At 48.6% G+C, this 12,665-nt stretch overlaps 1 pseudogene; it reads right to left on the reverse strand.

Moving 5' to 3' along the window:
- Window positions 1-8,725: 8,725 nt before the first annotated feature.
- LOC136464484 (uncharacterized) lies at window positions 8,726-12,334 on the reverse strand (annotated as a pseudogene).
- Window positions 12,335-12,665: the final 331 nt, after the last annotated feature.

A 12,665-nucleotide genomic window follows, 5' to 3' on the forward strand; every position in this document is an offset into this window, starting at 1 on the left:
CTCGCCACATCCTCCCACCAGGTGGCCAGGCACTAGGGATCTTGTTGGGGCAATTGCACATCAAAGTTTTCTCAAGATAACACCTAGCTCCAGAGGGCTTTAGCGAAGGGGCATAGCAAAGATAGATGTAGTCCTGTTTCCAAAGGTCCATTGCACAAGACACAATGCTCATGATGTGGCCACCCTCTCTTTTGCAAGTTATCCGCTGTGATGATTTTGTCGTGCATTAGTACCCAGGCATGTATCTTGCAATTATTTTCCGCCCTTGCTTTCCAAATGAGATCAGCTTGGAACTTGCAGTGTGAACCTTGGAACTGTATGTTATATGTCGAACGTGTGGAGTAGTTTCCATCAGCCGTCCATCTCCACACTATGGAGTCCTACACATCGAGCGTGAGCTGCACTTCCTAAATCCTGAACCAGAGGGCGACGAATTCTTATATCTGAATGGATGTTATGATTCGTGTCCTGAGGGAGCGGATCCAATTACCATTTTGTAGTTCTTGGCAAACTGTCCTATTATTTTGGCTCACTAGCTAGAAAAGATGGGGCGCTAGGTATCTTGGAGCTTCACCGTCTAGCCAATTGTGATGCTAAAAACGTGCCTTGTTACCATTCCCAATTGTTATCGTTGTTGAGGCGTTGAAGAGCAAATGGTCTAGGTCATTGCATGGTAGTGTCGTCCCTACCCAAGGTTTTGAGTCATGAACCCACTCCTACCACAACCAACGTAGGCGCAAGGCTCTTCCAAAAATTTCCAAGTTTGGCACCCCTAACCCTCCCAAATCTTTTGGCATGCAGAATGTTGGCCAATTTACCAAGCAATGCCCTCCGTTGGCGTTCTCATCACCTTTCCATAAGAATGATCTTCTAATTTTGTCAATTTGCTTTCTTGCCCATACCGCCAGAGGGAACACGGTGAGGTGATAGGTAGCCATCAAGGATAGCACTGAGGTGACCAAAGTAAGTTTGCCTGCTCTGTTGAGCATTCTACCTTTCCAACCAGGTAGCCTCTGTCCTATGCGTTCAATGAGCGGTTGCACATGGACCTTCTGCAGGGATCTCGTATGGGGCTGCAGTCCCAAGTAGCGGCACGGGAATGATTCTCTTGGCATCTGATAGGGTGGATGGAACTCTTTTGTAGATTTATATGTAAGCCTGAGACCCTACCAAATTCCTAGAGGATTGTCGTGATGGAGTCAAAGTCGTCCTTGATCGGGTTAATGAAGATAGCCGCATCGTCAGCATACATGGAGGTCCTCCACCTGGCCTTAGATAGAGGAAGAGTAGAGAGGACACCTTGCTGTGTTGCCATGTCTAGCAGGCGTTGAAGCAGGTCCATAGCGAGAATGAACAACATGGGCGATAGAGGGTTGCCCTGTCGAACCTCTCTGTTGTGACTGAAAGCTAGGCCATGCTGTCCATTTAGCAGCGCTCTCGACGACTTCGTGCGGAAAAGGATCGATACCCACTCCCGCCAGCGTGGTTCGAACCCTAAGGCCTGCAATACCTCTAGAAGGTAGCTCTAGCTGACCGTATCAAAGGCCTTTTGTATGTCAAGTTTCAGGAACAACGTGGGCAGCTTAATCTTTTGCATTGCCCGTAATGTGTTTTGAACAAATAGGAAGTTGTCGTGGATGCTCCTCCTTTTGATGAATGCACTTTGGCATTTCGAAAATAAGGAGTCCAGCAGCGACGCCAACCTGTTTGCAAGTATCTTGGTAAAAATCTTCGCTATGCTATGAATGAGACTGATTGGGCGAAAATCTGTAACTCGCAAGGCGTCCCTTTTCTTTAGGAGTAGGATGATGTTTGCCATATTTAGGAGCTCAAAGCCTTGGGAGTTTAGCATGTACAAGCTGTTCACCGTAGCAGTAACATCGTCTTTGATGATGTCCCAGCAGGCTTTGAAGAAGGCACCCGTGAAACCATCTGGGCCCGGCGCCTTGTCGGGTGGCATGGACTTTATCGTCTCTTTGATCTCATCTTTCATGAACGGGCCTCGAGAGTCATTAAATCCCTTGGGACATAACCGAGTGTCGACCAGCTGAACGTCACTAACCTCAGTGTATGTGAGCTTAGGTGTGCTGAAAAGTAATCCGTGATGATTTTTTCTTTGTCATTGTGTGTAGTCGCCACCCTCCCATCTATGTGCAGACAATGGATATAATTCTTCCTCAATCTTGTGTTGGCCGAATGTGGAAGAATTTTGCATTTGCATCTCCGCTGTGGATGTATGTGAGCCTAGCCCGATATTTAATCCTTGACTTTTCAATGGCAGCTAAGTTGGTGCTTCTGATTTTTAGACGTCGGCGCAGGTCGAGTTCCTGCTATGTGAGTGTCCTAAATTCCTGTGCTGCCTCAAACTGTAGCAGCACCTCTTTGACGATGGCCAGCTGCAACCGTGTGTCCCCAACCTTCTCCCTACGCCACCGCTTAAGGCCTTTGGCCACTCGTGCTAATTTTGTGTGCAGCCGTTTGATGGGTAACAAAGAGTGCACAGGTTTACTCCAAACTTGTTCCACCAAGTCCCTGAAACCATCCATTTTGACCCAAAAAATTTCGAAGCGGAAGGTCCGGTTGTGGCAGTGCTCGAGTTCTCCCTGCAGGAGTAGCGGGTGTGATCGGACATGAGAGAAGGCAAGGAGTGGAGAAAGCATGTCGGGAAGGTTAATTCCCAATTAGTGGTGCAAAATAATCTGTCGATTCTTGTTAATGTCAGGTTGTCTTGCTCGTTGCTCCAAATGAAACGACGTCCGTTGAGGCCTCTCTTTTAGGTTCAGGTCGTCGATGACCGCTTTGAAGGAGGCCATGAGGCGACGTTTTAGACTAGAGTTGTTTTTGTCTTCTGCCTGGTAGATGAGATTAAAATCTCCTAGGACGAGCCATCTCCCATGGGCCAGGCAAGGAATAACTGCAAGCTCCTGTAGAAATTGTAATTTTTCGAGGTCTCCCTGCGGGCCATAGACGACCATAATTTGTCATTTGGTTCCATCTGCCCTCACGGTGACCGTTGCAGTTTTGTGTAGTCATGCTCATGCCTTGGAGAGCTCTCCGTTATGGTCACCGTGTGTACTTATTTATCAATTATAGCCAAACGCCCAAACCTAATCGTACGATCGACGCTGACATTCTTGGCGTTATCAACACGGTGCATGCTTCCTGGCCGTCTCTTAGGTATGGACCATTTGACAATAATCAGATGACGTACGACAGTGTGTTGTAAATAATCAGATGACACACCCATGGAATCCTTTGCTAGCTAGACTGGACGGAGCAGCAAGATGAGTGGATAGAGCTGCTGCTCCTGGGATCGTGCGCAATACGTGGAGGGCTAACCCTCCAAATAGTCACGTAGTAATCCTGAATTCCGTCCCGACTCCTGACCAAGTGACCAGTATGTTTTTTTTTCCCGAACAGAAGAGGACACGTATCTCACGGCACGCAAATGACGGTCAGCTGATGACCAGCAGCACTATGATGAACGCGAACGTGACTTATCTTGATAATATGTAAGAAGCCGAGTTAGAAAAATCAAATAGCTCTGAATCGAAGTGAAGTGATTCGCGTGTCTGTGTAACCATATATCAACAGCGAGATCGAAATTGATCTGTTCCTCTAGAACCTACACACGCACGCTCCAAATCCACGGTAACGATGGCGACGTCGTCTGAATATGGATCGGATATGGATTACTCTGTTCAACTGTTGGCACTTGGCAGCCTGATACATAATGAAGAAATGCAGATGCGAAGGACACCGCCCTGTTTGGTTGTTTTACGGGAATTGCATTTTGGGTCCGTTGTTAATGTACGCATGACCCCTGTAACATGCATGGTCTCCAACTCTCTACCCAAAGGCAGATCTGCCAAACCACGCAACCGGCCTCCAGCTACGATTACTAGACGAGTTGAATTGGGACTAATTTAAGGCCCTCAGCCCTCTTTGACATGGCTCGCGCTACGGTTTCAGCCTCTCTGCTATGTGTACTGTAGTAAAGCTATACGGAGCATGTTTTTGAGCTTCATCAGCTCTGCTACAGTATATGAGCGCTAGTTAGGCTTGTTTGGATGTAGTTGAATACAGATCGATCCATATGGGTTGGGGTGGATTAAAGTAAAATTTAGTTCAGTTCAAGTTCTACTCTAATCCACCACAATCCATGTGGATTGAGGTGAATCCGATAACATTCAAACAATGTAAAACGCTCCGGGCGTAGTTTCGATATATTCCGTTTCTCATCTCTTCCATGCACTAGTGATTGTAAATCTTTTTTTCAGATATTTTTTGAGTGCAACATGTTAAATTGGTAGCATCTAAGTTGATCTTCGTTCACAAAAGTTCTATATAGTTTCTGCCTGTTTTTATTTATACAACTTTTTATAAACAATACTTTTTTAAATCAAAATATATCCTACCAACCAAATGGTCTTACAAAATTATTGCAATTCATCATAGAAATGTTTTCTAACTAAATTCAAACGTTCCTACGACCAAATACATCGTCGGCCTCAGAGTGGAGACTCCGATTTTCCCGGCCGCAGGGCGGCAGGCCGGATGTGCGACCGTCGTCGGCAAGGGAAAAACTCGCCCGTGCCGCGCTCGCCACCGAGGCACCGACCCACTAGTAAACCGCACCACATGTTACCTTCTTTTTACTAAACGGCAGGCGATCTTGTAGCGCGCGCGCTTTGTGCCGGCCCCAATCACAACGCCACCGCCCGGCAGAAAGGTGGCCCGCCTGCCGCCTCCGCGACGCACGTGACGACAGTCGTTTCGCCAGCTTCCAACAAATGCGTGAGCTTGCAGAATTCCTCGGCGTTCCATCGAGTCGAGTGTATCGGGCCGGCGGGCCGCGGCGAAAAGCCATCGGCAATGGTTCCGTTGGTGGGCTCACGGTGTCGCAAGGGCCACGTTGGGCGAAAAGCTGATGCGACTTTGCAGAAGCGCACGGGCGTACTAGTGCCCAGCCCCGGTCTGCGTCTGCCTGCTCCGCGTCTTCCACAGGAATGACTGGACTGGATGGTACATGTTGGATTGGATAACGATCTCCCGGTCCCGGTGATCCATCTGTTTAGGGGCGTGGTTGGTTACCAAAATTTGTTTTTGTCCAAGATTTAACGAGTCATGATTTTGGCTATTATTTGATTTTCTACTAAAACTTGTCAATCCCTCACATTTGGCTTGTCAAATCTATGACAAGATTTTTTACCTAACTTTAGCTTGCCAAATCTTTGACATGGCAAGTTTTGATCGCAAACCCATCGGACCCTGCATGCATGAGCGGACGGACTACTGGACCCGGCGGCCTGCCGCTGCACGTCTCCAAGTGCATTAACCATCTACGGTAGCAAACTAGTCTAATTGATACTTGCGTGTATATATATCGTGGACTCCTCATGTATACATACCTGCTTCACATGAATGGAAAGCTATTGCGTGATTAACCAAATCACAAATGCTCGCACCATTGAATCCAGTGATATCGGCACAGTTTACCAACCAGCCATTTGCATTGGGTGGCTTGTCAGCACCCAGACCCCACCGGCTGCCGTTGAGTCTGACACGGCAACGGTGACCTCTACCTCGCCCGCGCCCCGGCCCAGAAGGCACTGACGGCCCAACGACCGCTTCATCGGCCCAACCTGGAAGGCTTAGCCGATAGGCTAGTATATGTAGGAAGGGAAGAGAGAGTATGAGACAGGAACAAATTGTATTGAATATTTTGTGTCTAATCCAAGCACTCCCCCGAATTAAAAATTCCTTGCTGTTCTTCCCTTCCCCCTTCCCCGAGCTGCTGTGCTTCTCACATGGCTGTTTGCCACTGTGGCTGCACTGTGCATATAAAAAATTTTGTCCTATTTGTATGGTTGATAAGCTATAGCTGAAAATATTATTGACTGATTTATTATGAAAAAAAATACTGTTCGTTGATTGAAAAAATACGACTTATAAATTAAGTGAAGATGGGGTTTGTGTCTTGGGCTGGCAGCCGCAGCAGGCAGCAGCCCAAACGGCTGGCTTCAAGCGCAAGCGAACTGGCTAGAATAGTTTATTTCCGGACTCCGGACGGGCAGACATTTCCCTGCACGGGCCATGTGTGCGAGTATATCGTCATCGCCTCATCGGGGATGCACGATCAAGCTCCGTCCAAGGATCGGAGGAACTTGCTCGAAGAAATAATAAAGCAGCGGTTTCAGTTCTCCAGACTCCGTTTATCCTCCGTTTACGGATCGTGTCGTATTTCACTACTCTTTCCAGAATCCAGATCGGTCTAAGATTAGTTTGCGTGGAGTACGTTAGCTACTTAATTAGCTGCACCAGAAACGTGGTAGAAAAATGTGCATACACACACAAACACCCACGCACCGAAGTCTCGAAGGCTTCGGTGACTGCGCTGCAGCATCTGACGAACCAGTAGGCTTTGGACTCTTGTTACCGTGGCAGGCATAACCAGAGTCCAAAGCAAGTAGCACGTTCGTTCAGTTGTATTTGGCTTATAAGCCATGGCTTATTAGACAACGAACAGTATTTTTCTCTCAGACCAAATCAATCAACAGTATTTTCAGTCATAGCTTATAAATCAAACCAGCCCAAATGAACACGGCGAAGATCGGACACCATCATGATCACACACTGCACCGCCTACCTTTTACTTTCTAGCCACGCCCTAGCACGTATACCAGCCACTTGGGCATATGGTCAGCAGATCAGGACGGAGCATCAGCGTGCAGAGGGGGGTGACTTTGGCTACCCGTTATTTTACTCTTGTGTACAAGCAAAAGGCCAGTGACGATAGTCAGATGACGACAACAAAAATGTGTGGTACATTATTCACGCCGGCAGGATATCTACATGGAAAATCCTGAATTCCGGATAGAGCACACAAGCTGTGGAGATAGAGCCTTCACAACTGCTGAAGGTACTACGTGGATATGGCTAAGGCCCCAGCGTCACGAAATCCTGATGGAAAATTTGCGTTTTTCCAGAACAAATACTCCTACGCGGGAGCCGGGAGAGGACACTGGACACGTAATTCACGGCACGCAAATGACTGACATCGTCCACGGTTCAGCGGGAACTGGTCGTCGCATGTACCGCACGTCGTCGTGACTTATTTTTTGAGTCTTGATGATGAGTAAAAGGTACAGAAAATTAGCACCAAAGCGATGAAATATATATAAAGCGTACGTGTTTGCTTACTCAAAGGGGCTGAATTTGGCTTGTCTCCTGGAAGCTACGGAAGATTAGCTAGCTAGGGAGGCCATGTTTATTTCGCTGAAATTTGGTTTATGTTGATGCTTATGCTGATTTGTTGTGATAAAAATATTGTTCGTTCGTTGAAAAGTATTGCTAAAATAGTGCGGTAGAAGAGTATTTTTTTTTTAGACCAAATGATTTTGAGCTCGAGCGAAAGCAACGTGAGGAATAAGAGCTAGGCCTGTACATGGTCCGGGTTTTGCGGTTTCGTGGGTAAACCCTACCTAACCCGCCTCATGCCAAACATAGGCGGTTTGGGTACGCCGGGTTCCATGGCTTTCACGGTTTGCGCCTAGTACAACAAGGTCTCCTCGCTACCTTTGCCTCCACGCGAGCAAGTGGTTCACTAGGGAGGAGCGGAGTTGTGCTGAAGGGTCCATGTGCAGTGACCTCGCGAGCTCACCTTCGTTGGTCAGCACCGGAGCGGGATCTTGCTGTCGTCGCAGGTGCGCGACGCCGACGTGGGGCCTCGCTGCCGGCCGCCCGGCTGTGCGGGACAATGGCGGCCTGTGCACCTTGCAGGCCACTCGTTTGAAGCGAGCGAGATCTCAGATTCTCTAGTCGGCTTCCTTCTGTCGTCCAGATGAGCACAATCCTACTGAAATTTCTAGACTTTGCTTCTGGATCTTGCTCCTTCTCAGCGCATCTGAGGTGCAGCAGTTCATCCCCCTCACCGATTTCAATTTGGGTGTGCTCAATCCTCAAAATTCAATGTCGTCGGTATGCTGTTGAGCTGGGCGAAGACGGCGGAGACTCGCAAGGGGCACATACGGATGCGTAGTTTCTGGGTGGAAGTTGGGCGAGGACTCAATGCTATACACCAAGCAATGTGTAGACGCAATAAGCATATGGTACGCGCAATAACAAATCGGCATAGACGCATTGTGTGGAGGTAGGCTACGAAGTACGAACAAGGTCTAACACTGCCACGCCGGCCGGCCGGCACAACCAAGGCGCGCCTTCTAGTATGACCTGTGCCGCTGCTGCCGGCGGTCCGGCGTGACGCGTCGGCGTGCGTGCGCCTCGGCACGGCCGGCCGCACACATCCGGTCCAGCACCCGCCTCCGCAGCTCAACGATCACACATTCACACTACACATCGGTAGGGAGCCAAGATGTGCCAGCGGCCTGCTGGCGCCTCCTCGCGGGCCTGCGGCCCAGCGCTTCGTGGCCCGGCTCCCCTGGCGCCCGGCCCGTTTCTTCCTTTGCGGTTGCTTAGCGGACCAGGCCCCCGTGCCGTGCGTGTGAAACAGCGACTGAAACTATCACTGTAGGATCTGTTTGGCTGCAGCGGCAGTAATCAAGGTACTTAGCAGTTTCTCCACGCCTATAGGCAGGCTACATACCATGCCATTGTTTTGCTTCTGCACGCAGAGAAGCGCGATGGCAGCGCAGAACAGACGCCGAGCGAGACTGAAAGACAACAATAGAGGCGGTAGGGGAGCCCAAACTGGCAAACTTGACAGTGACTCTCAACCAATGAGGTAGCATGCCAGAGCGAATGTATCGCCCTGATCTTATTGTTCATTCCAAACAACCCACACTAACAACAACCGCCTCAAGAATGCATCACTGTTATTACCAACAGGCCCCCAACGCTGCCCAATGTGTGCGGCGTTCCCTAATCCCTACTCACCCCCAACCAATTCGAAAGCCTCACGACCCACAAGTACACAACTCACTCACAGGCCACAGGCCACAGGCCATCCGCCAGCCACGCGCCGGTTGTTCTCATCGACAACGGCTATCGACTCCGCCGTCTCATACTCATTTCACGCCCTTGGTTGTGAGCCCGAAGCCGAACGGGAAGAGCGGGTCGTAGTGCTTGTCGCCCACGTTCATGGGCAGCTGGTCCACCGACTTGAACCACGTCCGCGACAGCTTCCCCGTGAACCCGTAGTCGCCGAACAGCACGTCCGCGACGCCCTGCCCCTCTGACCCCGGCAGCCACGCCGCCACGAACGCGTCCATGTCGCCCAGGTACGGCTCCACCACCAGGGGCCTGCCGGAGATGAGGACCACCACGCACTTGGTGGCCTTGCACACCGACTGGATCACGCTCGGCCCGGGCGCCGGGATCGTCAGGTTCAGATTGTCACCGAACGTCTCCGCGTATGGCGGCCTCCCCGACCACCACGATCGCGTAGTCGTACTTGTCGGCGAGCACGCTGCTGTCCGGGTTCTCCGAGTAGACCACCTGCGTGCTGGGATCGACGGTCGCCTCGATTCCGGAGAGGATCGTCGTGCCTGTTCCATCCACATCCCATCGCAAGTTAGTTCAGTTGTTGGTCACGAATCCTTGTCTCAAGTGTGAAATAATGCACAGTTGCTGCAAGTGAAACGGAAAATGAGGCGCCACTCACCAGCAGTGGTGTTGCCGCTGCTTCCTTGCCATGTGATCGTCCATCCTCCGCACTGGTTGCCCAGGTCATTGGCGTGGCTACCGGCGACCAGGATCTTACCGGCCTTCTTCGGGAGCGGCAGCAACGGAGCATAGGAGGACTTTCCGTTCTTCAGAAGAACCAGGGATTTCCTGATGGCTTCACGCGCCAATTCCCGGTGTTCCTGTCAAGGCGCGAATAAGTAGATCCATCAGTAACCATATACATCATGTAGACAAACGAGCATGAGGTGTTAAGAACCTGACTTGCTTCCCGAGTTCGCCGGCAAGGCTAGCATCGGGGTAAGGGTTCTCAAATAGACCCATGGTGAACTTGACACGGAGGATCCTGTAAACGGCATCGTCGATTCTGCTGATGGGGATGATCTTGTTCTGAACTTGTGTTGTGAGATCATCGATGAATTCAGTGTATCTGAATGGAACCATGATCTGCATATAATCATTTCAGGGCATGGTCAGCTAGCAGACATAATATTGCATTCGAACAGATAAGTAGTAGATAGCTGAGAAGATGAGAAGCAAGCCGTCATTCACTCCCATAATAGTTTATTTTTGAACGAAGTACAAAATTATTTATCAGTGCCGTACCTTATCTAAATGAAAGATATATTACTTTTCAGGTAGTTTTTCCCTATTTTAGTAAAAAGGTTGGTCCTTATGCTTTACTTGTTTTTGAAGAAAAAAAAATAACTAATGCACATGTTTCACATATCTTATTCTCACCATGTCAATACCAGCACCAACTCCAGCCTCAATTGAATAAGAATAGTTAGCGTGAGGAGGACTAGTGATCCGATCAATGCCCTCCCAATCGGAAATCACAAAACCCTGTTTGCGAAAGAAGTTCCAATTTGAGTATGTAACTGACGTGAATATATAAACAGAAAAAATCTTGAGCCTTTGTAATGACCAACTGACCCTAAACTTGAGCTTGTTCTTGAGAAAATCTGTGACTAGGAAATGGTTTGCGTGCATCTTCTCTCCATTCCAGCTGGAGTACGAGACCATGACTGTAGAGACACCTCGGATAATAGAGTTATAGTAAGGAGGCATATGGATGCTCATCAGTCCATGTGTGTTGATGATCGTGTTGTTCTCGTTGATTCCCTTATACGTTCCACCATCACCAACATAGTGCTTTGCGCATGCAGCAACCTTCTTACTGTAGAGTACGGCAGAGAAAACAAATTTAGTTCAGCGTTGGTATTGAACATTACTTGTCTGCTTCCACCTTTTAAAACAGAAGCTGGCTCTAAGCCATGAAGGAAGACAATCTAGCTATTATGTGTTTGTTGTAGTATACCTTCCACCGACATATGGTCTTCCTGCGGAATCTGCAGGAGCATCACCTTGCAAGCCAGAGATGAGTGAAGTCAGTGACTGGACAACCTTTGGATCCTCACTATAGCTCTCGTAGCAGCGTCCCCATCTTGGATCTCTACAAACCTGGGCAATATCATGTAAGCTAAGGGCATGAGTTTAAAGGGATAACAAAAAAAAAGGCACATTTATAACCGAAATGAAACATCCACAGTGCAGCAGGAAGAAATGCCTATTACCGCAATACAGGGAGCAAAGACATAAGGAATTCCAGTAGCTCTAACTTCAAGAGCAGTTGCTTCTCCAATTCTCTTAACGAGGTCAGGGTCCCTGGAATAGAATTACAACAGCAGCATCAACATAATAATATAGACTGACAAATGCTGGTCACAACATAATTACGGGCATATTGAAAGGCATAGCAAAGTAGGTGCAGCTTGTACCTGGTAGCTCCAAGCCCGACATTGTGAGGGAAAATAGTAGCTTTGTAGACGTTATTGTGACCATGCACGGCATCAATACCGTAGATAATCGGGATACCTAGACGTGTAGAAAGAGCGCCCTTCTGCATCTCAGTCACCATGGAGGCCCAAGCCTCAGCAGATGCTTGAGGAGAAGGCACACTGCCTCCGCCACTCAGTACGCTACCTGAAAAACACCACGGCAATGTCAAATGCATACTCGCCAGTCTGTCACCTTCTGCATTTTTTCAGTGTTAGTATAATCTGACATACCTATGAAGTATTTCGCCAGTGCGTCGGCTGTGGCATTTTCCCTCTCAATCTGGGTCATCTGGCCAATCTTTTCAGCAAGAGTCATCCGACTCAGCAGATCCTTGACGCGAACAGCGATAGGCTGCTTGGGATCCATGTACTTGAGGTACTCTGCTCTCCCCAACGCTAGCAGGCAGAACATGAGAACAAGGGTGATCTTGTGCACGTTCGCCATCTTGCCTGTGTGGTTCTGATCACCACGAACCACCTATATATAGACCTGGCAGAAGGATGCCAAACAGATGAGTTACGTTCAATAAAGCTTATTCAATACATATGCGATATTATAGTAGAAGTCTCTTGTTTAAAAACACACACATAAAACTCTAAAATGGACCAGCTTCCAGATGCTGCCGCAAACATCATAAAAAAACACAAATAGGCACAAAGGGAGCAGATGACTTAAAATCAGGTGCGTTTTCTGCCTTTCTTTGTTCGAAACCGCGTAAAGTTGCTGAAACCCAGCATGTTTATAGGGAAAACAAACCCAAAGCTACCTAACCCTGATTGATTGAACTGAGCCGGCACAAAAGAAAGGGGGTGATGAAGCATAGAATGCAGTATGAACAGAATACTATAGGCACCACCACATCATGAGCCCACGACTCTTTCAGAAGCTAGCACAATGAATACCTCAGAATATATATATACTCGACTCAAAGTAAGGAACTAGCAATCCCCTTATAAGCCGACGGTACTTTCAGGCCGCCGCGGGTGAGGATGTTCTCAAAGGAACGGAACCCGGATTCCTCTTATAAGCAACAGTGGATGTGTCTATCAGTGGCCCATTAGCGTTGCACCGACATGAGGATGGATGGCAAGGCAACAAAATCAAAAGAAATCAAAAGAAACAAGGGTCATGATTAGTAGGGGGCACCTAGAACGAGCTGTCGCCAACGAACGGTTGAGCAT

This window comes from Miscanthus floridulus, chromosome 1 (assembly GCF_019320115.1).
Source record: "Miscanthus floridulus cultivar M001 chromosome 1, ASM1932011v1, whole genome shotgun sequence".
Classification (NCBI taxonomy): domain Eukaryota; kingdom Viridiplantae; phylum Streptophyta; class Magnoliopsida; order Poales; family Poaceae; genus Miscanthus; species Miscanthus floridulus.